Here is a 9671-nt window from a genome sequence, read left to right on the forward strand (position 1 = left end):
TACATGGCATCTGCCATATCTATGAGGAGAGATCTGTGGCTGCAGTCGTCTTGTCCTTTGAGGGGGGGGTCTCCTTTTTGGAAAACATGGACGATAGGCTGCATAGTCTAAAACATTCCAGGGCAACACTGAAGTTGCTTGGAATCTACATATCGGTGACAACTAGGAAGCAGTTCTGGCCCCAGCAGGCTCCCAGCTATCAGAACTTCATATCTCTGTCCCCCAAGAAAAAGAGGCAGGAATTACAGGAGGCAACCGCTGCACCATGCCTCTCCCCCACCCCCCATCATCTGCAACAGCAGGTTCTTCTGAACCAACAGCCCAGTCTAACCATGCATTTTGTTGGGTTTGTCAAGGACGGCATACCAATATTACAGACCAATTTGTTCCTACCCCTATCTTTGCCAAACATCTCTCCCACTTTTTTCATGCGTGGACTCAGGCTGTTGGCTTTTCTTCCACCCCATTGCTCTCCCCCGGGAGCTCCAAAGTCAGCGCCCACCAGTTTGGGATTTATCTTTCCTGCATGGACCTTTTCTCTTAACCCTCTTTTCCCCCCTTCATCCCTGCAGCATCTGCCTCAGCCTAGTTCTTGCGCTGCCGAGCGAAGGGGCCGGGAAGAAATGCTGAGCAGCTCACCGAGATGAGGGTGCAGCTGCCCCTGGTGCTGGAGCAGGCTGGGTAGAGGGAGGGAGGGTGGGGGAGATGCACCCAGCAGTTGGGATACACTGGGGGAAAGAGAATGAGGAGGGGAGCGGGCGCCAACACACATACACACACACACACACACACACAAGCGGAGAGCAAGGACACACACCCACACACACACAGAGTTCTCGAAGCACACAACTGCACCCAGAGTCAGGCACCCCATGCCTGGTGCCTGAGAGAAAGTGACAGAGCGGGGGCACAGACACTGCATGAGAACCAGGCACCGGGGCTGAGAGTAGACAGGCCCCCACCCACACTGACAGAGGGAGGGATGTGGATATATACACACACACACACCCCACCGAAAGACACAGACACACTGAGATTGTGACAGACTCACCTCAGGGACTGGCAGCCACACACAGAAAGAGGCTGATACACGCACCTGGCGCCTGAGTGAGTCTCACACACACAGACGGTGATCACACCCACAGATAGGGTGATCTTTCTGTAAGATTCATACACACAGAGCCAGGGCCATCACACAAAGAGACAGGGTGATCTCACACACACACACCCTCTCCCTCTCTCTCACAGGGTGATCTCTCTCACTCTCACACACACTGTGATCGTTCACATCCCTCCAGTGACAGGGAGAATGCCAGGCTCTGCTCCGCGTGGAATCTGAGCTCAGCAGCAGCAAATCCGCCCTGGGTCTGGTCCTTTTCTCTCTCTCTCTTTCTTTTTCCATTTGGTCAAACGGCACCTACACAAGCCGTGAAAAAAATGCCTGCCCGTGAAGCGAGGAGAGGGCGCCGGGTCTGTAAATAAGAAGTGAGTACTGGCACAATAGCGTGCGTTTCTAGATCAAAGTCTGTCTGAATGCTGCATGCTCCCTTGCTTTCCCAATGCCTCCTCGCAGGAGGGACTCAGGGCTGCTCAGTCCCTCTTCACCCCTTTCCTTCCTGTGCCTCCGTCCCATATTTTGCACGCTCGGTTAAACACCCGCCTGGCTTTTGTTTCTAACACTTCTCCTTTGTCTAAGGTGGGTGTAGCTCCCCCTGACCGGGAGGGTCAGGCTGGGCTCTGGGCTCCCACCCGGACCATTTCGCCGGCCAAACCCCGCTCTGCAACGATGTCTTTTGCAAGCGCTTTAAATCCAGCACATCTTTGCGAGCTGGCTGCTGGGGAGAGGGGGAGAGGAAAGGGGCCAGGGCCCGTTCTGGCTGGAGCGTCCATGCTTTGCTCCTCTCGGGGGTGTGAAAACGTCCTTGTCAACTGCATTATAGATGGGTGTCAGCAGGAGGCTGGGGAAGTTGATGGGAGGGATGCAGAGCATCACTGGGTGGATCAGTTTAGGGCGCCTCACAGCCGTCCTGTTCGCCTTTGTTAGCTGCATTCAGCGGGCTGCAGGGGGAGTGTAGCAGGAGAACTGGGGGGGCAGGTCTGCCCTTCTTCATGGTGCTAGGATGTGTGTGTGTCTGTCTGCAATTGTCGAAGCCAGGCAGAAAGAGGAGCAGTTTCCTAGTCTACAGCATGAGGCTTGGCGTAGCCTGAGGTGCCCCCAGTTTTGGGTTTGGACAGAGGGTCGTGATAATATATTAGGAAAAATTCCCACTGGCAAGCAGAGCTCTGACTGAAAGAAAACGTGATGGCTCTCCCCTCCCCCCCATCACAAATCGTGTCAATCCGAGGAGAGAGCACAGCTTGAAGGAGCAGTTATTAAATCAGGCGTCCTTCCCAAACTTAGCCTCACTCATCGATTTTTGTCCAGGGGCATATCAATAGCTTCATACAGTGTTCCATGCCCACTACACTTGAAGGGTATTTGCATGCTGATCTGGTGCTCCCAGTTAGTTAGAACCAGATTCTAGTTTTCTAGTAGCTGAACAGTAACTATTTCATAGCCGTGCACCGAGGCACGAGCGGAGCTTTTTCATTTGGGGCTGCCTTTTCATCCTCTAACCCTCCCCTCCCTCCCCCCCCCCCCCCCGGGTTCAGGTCCAGTGTATTAATTTCCTAGGTCTGCCTTTCTTCTGACCTGTATTGCATGATTCTTTTTGAATGAGAGTTCCTGTAACCCTGTAGGTTAACCTCCAGCGGGTGTTCAAGAGAAGATCCTATCCCTGTGGAAAATGACACTCCCTTCCTCCTCTGGGGGCATTCCCAGCTTCCAGAGACCTGGGAGAGAGACTTTTGAATCTACATGTAGAAGTAGGCTTTCCTCACAACAGCTGAAAGTGGTGTTGCAGCCATTCAAAATATATTAATAATTTTAAATATTGTATTGTTGTTGAAATCTTCCCTCAGGGGACCTTTAAGTGTACGTGATGTGGATTATTCTTATATAATTACTAGTGTATTTACTTGTAATCACATGCGTTATGGGGCCACTCGACAACACACGCAGGTGATCATTACTGCGCCAGTGGGTTTCTTGTAGCAGTAAACAATCAAATATCCTATAATAAGATGATTGACTTTTCCAACAGGCATGCGCATGTGTTCCTGGTATTTCCTAAAAGGGTTTAGCCAACACTTTCAAAGTGTTAGAATTAATAATGAATCATTTTTATAGTTACCTGTGTGGGAATTTGAAAGTGAACTGCAAATATTCTAATGAGTGTCTGAATGCAGAGTTGAGGGTATGTAAGACTTAAGGAAAGAGTCCTGTTTTCCTGATAGTTTTTTAACGCTGACTAAAATGTAGTCTGAGAAGCATATTAGCAATGCCTAAGATTGTTCAAGATGTGAGGACGCTCTACAGAAAAATATCTTTTTATACTGATTCAAAGGAACAGAAGAAAATAGGGAAAATACTGCATGTTAGAACTACACTTGCAGAGTATTTATAGAGGACATATATATAGTAAACAATGCAAGTGTGTGTATGCATGCATGTGTGTTCATATAAATAGCATATTATTAGTCCTAGCAGTAGCTGAAACCAGTCATTCTGTAGTAATAGAACATGGTGTACAAGTGAAATGCATTTATAACACAGCTATCTATGAACTCTATTTTGAATTAATAGGATCTCTGTAACCTCCTGGCAAGAAGGGTGTACACCTCTGTCCAACGCTGTGGGCGTTAACATTCTTTTTCTGTTTTATTAGTGGCGGCACCTGACTTGCTGGATCCCAAATCTGCCACTCAGAACTCCAAACCACGGCTATTGTTTTCTACAAAACCCACAGTGCTCTCGTCACGAGAGGAATGTGATTCGGCTATTAATGTTATGAAATGGAAGACTGTCTCAATGATTTTTCTGCTGGTTGTTGTATATTTAATAATTGGAGCTACTGTCTTCAAAGCCCTGGAGCAGCCACGTGAAAATTCCCAAAGAGCCACCATTGTGATTCAGAAGCAGACGTTTGTATCTGAGCGTTCCTGTGTGAATGCATCGGAGCTCGATGAACTAATTCAGGTCATTCATGCAAAAAAGTAACTTGTTCCTATGTTTTAGAAGAATGAATTCTTCTATAGCAATGGTTCTGTAATAAATGGGACACCGCTGTATCAGCATTTGAGCTGCAAATGTAGCAAGAAGGCTAACTTAAGACAGAAAAGTTGGCAATAGCATTTTTAAATGAGGCTTCAGCTGAAAAGTCATTGCTAATTTTTGTTTATATTCAGTGTGCATTATAGACAACTTTTAAATTGAAGGCTCCTGTGCTAATTAAATGACTATTCATTAGCACTATGTACAATTTAATAGTTCACAAAGGAATGGGTGTATTGATTGAGCCTTACTTGCTTTGTCTATATTGGGAAAGCAGAGCATTGCCAACCATTACCTTAAGAAAGTTCAGATTTATCATTACTTTAGCAAACAATTCTCTCTTCTAGCTGGACGTTTATTTCCACAGTTTTTTGTTTTAAATACAGCAAAATAATATTAGCTAGCTATTGCCATTACAAATCTTGTTTTTTTTTTAATTTCAACATCGAAAGGCTAAATCCTCAGCTGATAGAAATCAGCATCACTCCGTTGAAGTCAGCTTATACCACCTCATGATCTGGCTCATCATATTCTCAGGTGTTTCAAATGGCACCGTGAACTCAGGGGTTGTACCTTATGACTGGAGAATTGCAAATGTAATACTTCTATTTTAGAAAGGGGAAAAATGTGATTTGGGAAAGTACAGGCCTTTTAGTTTGGCCTCAATTGTATGCAATTTTGAAAGTAGTTAAAGACATAGAGGTAAAAAAGGCAATTGGGATAAAATACATGTTTTTACAAAAAGGAGATCGCTGAGAAGATAACTGATTTTCTAGACAAAGGAAATGCATTAGATGTAATCTACCTGGATTTCAGTAAGGCATTTGATTCAATTCCACAGGAGAAATGATTAGTTAAATTGGAGAAGATGGGGATTAATACAAGAACGAAAGGTGGGTAAGGAGTCGGGTAAAAGGAGACTACAACTGGTCATACTGAAAAGTGAACTGTCAGGCTGGAGGAGTTGTTGAGTTCCTCAGGAATCATTCTTGGAACCAATCTTATTTAACATTTTCATTAATGACCTTTGCACAAAAAGTGGGAATGAGCTAGTAAAATTTGTGGAGGACACAAAATTGGGATGTATTGCCAATACAGAGAGGACTGGAATGTCATACAAGAAAATTTGGATGACTTTGAAAATTGGAGTAATAGGAATGAGATGAAATGTAGTGGTATAAAGTGCAAGGTCATGCACTTAGGGACTAACAGTTAGAATTTTTGTTATAAACTGGGGACGTATCAGTTGGAAGCAACAGAAGAGGAGAAAGACAGGGATGACTATGTGCTGTCAATATGATGCATCTGTAAAAAAGGCTAATGCAATTCTAGGCTGCATCAGGCGAGGTATTTCCAGTAGAGTTAGGGAAGTGTTAGTACTGTTATACAAGGCACTGGTGAGACCATATCTGGAATACTGTGTGCAGTTTTGGTCTCCCATGTTTAAGAAAGATGAAATCAAACTGGAACAGGTGCAGAGAAGAGTTACTAGGATGACCAGAGGCCTAGTCTGAGAAGCATATTAGCATTTATATATATAACTAACATATTAACCAATCGTGGTGGGTTGGTTTTTTTGGTAGCACGGGAGAATCTGTCTCTCTTGTGGGATTTGCAGAATCTAAGTTTTTTGCAGCTGGGAGTGGGATAAATATAAAAGAAACAATGCAGGAGCAGGTGGGAGTAGATATTGGAGGCAGGATGGGAGTGGGATTAAAAAAATAGTCCCATGTAGGGCTTTACATCAGATGAGTGAAGTTTTGGAACATCTTTCCAAGGGGAGTAGTGGGGGACAAAAATCCTAACTTGTTTTAAGACTGAGCTTGCTAAATGCCCGGAGGAGATGGTATGATGCAATTGCCTACAATGGCATATGGCCCATCCGCAATGGCTATTAGCAAATATCTCCAATAGCACTAGACGGGGAGGGCTATGAGTTACTAGAGAGAATTCTTTCCCAGGTGTCTAGCTCAGGGGGGGCAAACTTTTTTTTGGCCTGAGGGCCACATCAGGGTTCAAAATTGTATGGAGGGCTGGGTAGGGGAGGCGGTGCCTCCCCAAATAGCCTGGCCCCTGCCCCTATCCACCCCCTCTGACTTCCCGCCCCCTGACTGGCCCCCTCAGAATAGCCGACCATCCACCCCCCCCTGCTCCTTGTCCCCTGACTGCCCCCTCTAGTGACCCCCCCACCTTAACTGCCCCCCCCAGGACTCCGTCCCCTGACAGGTCCCCCAGGACTCCCACGCCCTATCCAACTGCTCCCTGTCCCCTGACTGCCCCGACCCATATGCATACCCCTGCGGTGTGACTGCCTACGGCAAATGGCAGGGTGGGGGGCAGTCAGAGAACAGGGGGCATTGGATGGGGTGGAGACTCAAGGGGAGGGCGGTCAGGGGAGGGGGAGCGGGGGAAGTGCCGGGGCTCGCCTACCTGGCCGGGAGCTCGGGTGCACCGGACAGGACGGTCTTGTGGGCTGGATGTGGCCCGCAGGCTGTAGTTTGCCCACCCCTGGTAGAGATCAACCTCCCTGAGCCACCCGCTGCAGCCCTGGCTTCAGCTGCATGTGTAAGCGGGGCCCATAGCAGGCCGCCTGTGCTCACAGGGAGTGTGCTGTGCTGGCCCCAGCCTGCACAGGTCACTGGCCAGTAGGAATAGATTTGCGGCAGACACTCCATAGCAAGTGCCAGCAGGTCACTGTTTCTCAAGCCCTCTTGTGCACACTCCTCTTTGGAAAACTGTCTGTTTGTGTGCAGGTCTTTGTTTAGCATCTTCTGACTCCTGTTGCACTGTTTTTTCTTGTGACTGCTGTCAACTGTTGTAAGAAAACTTCTTTCTTTGTAGCAAATGGCAAGCAATTTGGTCTGCTGGTAGGATGTTATCTCTTTTTCTGGTGCCACCTTGGATGACTTGGCTCCATGTCTAATTGGCAGCCGGTATCAAGTGGAGTGCCCCAAGTGTCGGTCCTGGGGCCGGTTTTGTTCGATATCTTCATTAATGATCTGGAGGATGGCGTGGACTGCACTCTCAGCAAGTTTGCAGATGACACTAAACTGGGAGGAGTGGTAGATACGGTGGAGGGTAGGGATAGGATACAGAGGGACCTAGACCAATTAGAGGATTGGGCCAAAAGAAACCTGATGAGGTTCAACACGGACAAGTGCAGAGTTCTGCACTAGGATGGAAGAATCCCATGCGCTGCTACAGACTAGGGACCGAATGGCTAGGCAGCAGTTCTGCAGAAAAGGACCTAGGGGTTACAGTGGATGAGAAGCTGGATATGAGTCAACAGTGTGCCCTTGTTGCCAAGAAGGCTAACGGCATTTTGGGCTGTGTAAGTAGGGGCATTGCCAGCAGATCGAGGGACGTGATCATTCCCCTCTATTGGACAATGGTGAGGCTTCAACTGGAGTACTGTGTCCAGTTTTGGGCCCCACACTACAAGGAGGATTTGGAAAAATTGGAAAGAGTCCAGCGGAGGGCAACAAAAATGATTAGGGGGCTGGAGCACATGACTTATGAGGAGAGGCTGAGGGAACTGGGATTGTTTAGTCTCCAGAAGAGAGGAATGAGGGGGGATTTGATAGCTGCTTTCAACTACCTGAAAGGGGGTTCCAAAGAGGATGGATCTAGACTGTTCTCTGTGGTAACGGATGACAGAACAAGGAGTAATGGTCTCAAGTTGCAGTGGGGGAGGTTTAGGTTGGATAGTAGGAAAAACTTTTTCACTAGGAGGTGGTGAAGCACTGGAATGGGTTACTTAGGGAGGTGGTGGAATCCCCTTCCTTAGAGGTTTTTAAGATCAGGCTTGACAAAGCCCTGGCTGGGATGATTTAGTTGGGAATTGGTCCTGCTTTGAGTTGGACTAAATGACCTCCTGAGGTCCCTTCCAACCCTGATATTCTATGATTCTATGACTTGTCCAAAGTCTTTACAAGTTTGTATGATTCAGGTTCAGTGATGTACACTTTGTATGAAGGAAAAAAGCTGATCTAAAATGAGCTGGGTTGCGGAAGAGTGGTAAAAGGCCTTTCCACGAGGGCCCTTCAGAAGATTCAAGAGCTTGAAAGTCAACTAGACAAGCTTAAAAAAGAACGACAGAAAAGACAGTTTCAGCTTGAATCGCTGGCGGCAGCTTTACAAAAGCAGAAGCAGAAGGTCATAGTCTTAATGCACCATGTAACTTTTAATACAATTTTGTTCTGCTCATATCCATTCAGAGTGCTGCTGCAAAGATTCCCCTGCCTGTCACTTTGACCATGTCACCTCTCTCGGCGCCCCTCCATTCTCTGTTGCAACAAACAAGCTGCTTGTCTTCACTTCCTAGCTCCTTCATGGCCTACCCCAACCTAGGCATCCTTTTTTTCATTCACTATTGAAATGTCAACTCCCGCCTCTGACTGGCCCATAACACATACATTTTGTTAAATTTTTAAACACTCACCTTTGTGTTTTCTCCCATGCTGTCAACTTGTGCTTGGGAGAGCCCCCCATAACCATCTGCAAAGTCACCTCATCTTCTTTCAAAGTCCTCCTTACAACTCTCCTTTGCTGTGATGCCTACAAAAAACTTGACAACAGTTAAGCTGTGGTCTCAGTACGCAAGCTGCCTATCCTAGTGACCAATGGTGTCTCACTGTTTCCTTGTACTCTCCCCTTTTTCTTTGTCTTGTACTTAAATTGTAAGCTCTTTGGAGTAGGGACCGTCTTTTTGTTCTATTTGTACAGCGCCTAACAGAGTGGGGTACTGGTCCATGACGAGGGCTCCTAGGTGTTACGGTAATAGCAAACAGTCACTTATACAATGCATCTAGAATGTTGTGCAAACGTTAATCTTATGAGGCACAGTGGAAAAAGTATTTTTTTTTAAATACCTTTATGTAAATTGTTTTGATAAATTGATTGTACAGGGTGCTTTGTAAAACAAATTATTTCTACAAATGGACATCTGTGAACACTATATAAAAATATAACGTTTGTAAACATACCGAAATTGTCATGTTGATAATTTGCACCCAGTTTCTCATATCAGATACTCACTGGTATTTTGTGAACGATTAGCTCAACTTTTTTTGTACCCAACAACAGGCTCATTCAGAATTTACACCAACTTGTCTATCTGAGCGTGGTGGTTTTAAAATATTGGAGTACCTTCTGTTGTAATGGCTTATTAAAAATTGCTGCTTTTATTTTCATGGATTCTTAGGCCAGAAGGGACCACTGTGATCATCCGTTCTGATCTTTTATATAACACAAGTCACAGAACCTCCCAGAAATCATTCCTAGAGCAGATCTTTTAGAGAAATCTTGACTTAAACATTTAAAAATATTATGGACAACAGTAAGAATCCCCCACTTAAGCATCATCAGCATAGTTTGAACCCCAAACCTTCATCATTGTAGCACAGCCTGCTATCGCTTGAGCTAAAAGGACATAACTCTTAGGTACAGAGCTTCCAATTTAATCAGGGCTTTAGTCACAAAAAAGCCATAACACCTAGGTTGATAGCTGATAAGATTA

The 9671-nt window shown here is 46.1% G+C and overlaps 1 long non-coding RNA gene across 1 annotated transcript; it reads left to right on the top strand.

Annotated features, from left to right (window-relative positions):
* The first annotated feature begins 1016 nt into the window (after window positions 1-1016).
* Window positions 1017-9137, top strand: LOC135980072 (uncharacterized). The gene is made up of 2 exons (XR_010597290.1): window positions 1017-1485; window positions 3768-9137. It is a non-coding gene; the product is annotated as an uncharacterized LOC135980072 (long non-coding RNA).
* Window positions 9138-9671: the final 534 nt, after the last annotated feature.

The sequence above is a fragment of the Chrysemys picta genome, unplaced genomic scaffold (assembly GCF_011386835.1).
Source record: "Chrysemys picta bellii isolate R12L10 unplaced genomic scaffold, ASM1138683v2 scaf1760, whole genome shotgun sequence".
Lineage (NCBI taxonomy): Eukaryota > Metazoa > Chordata > Testudines > Emydidae > Chrysemys > Chrysemys picta.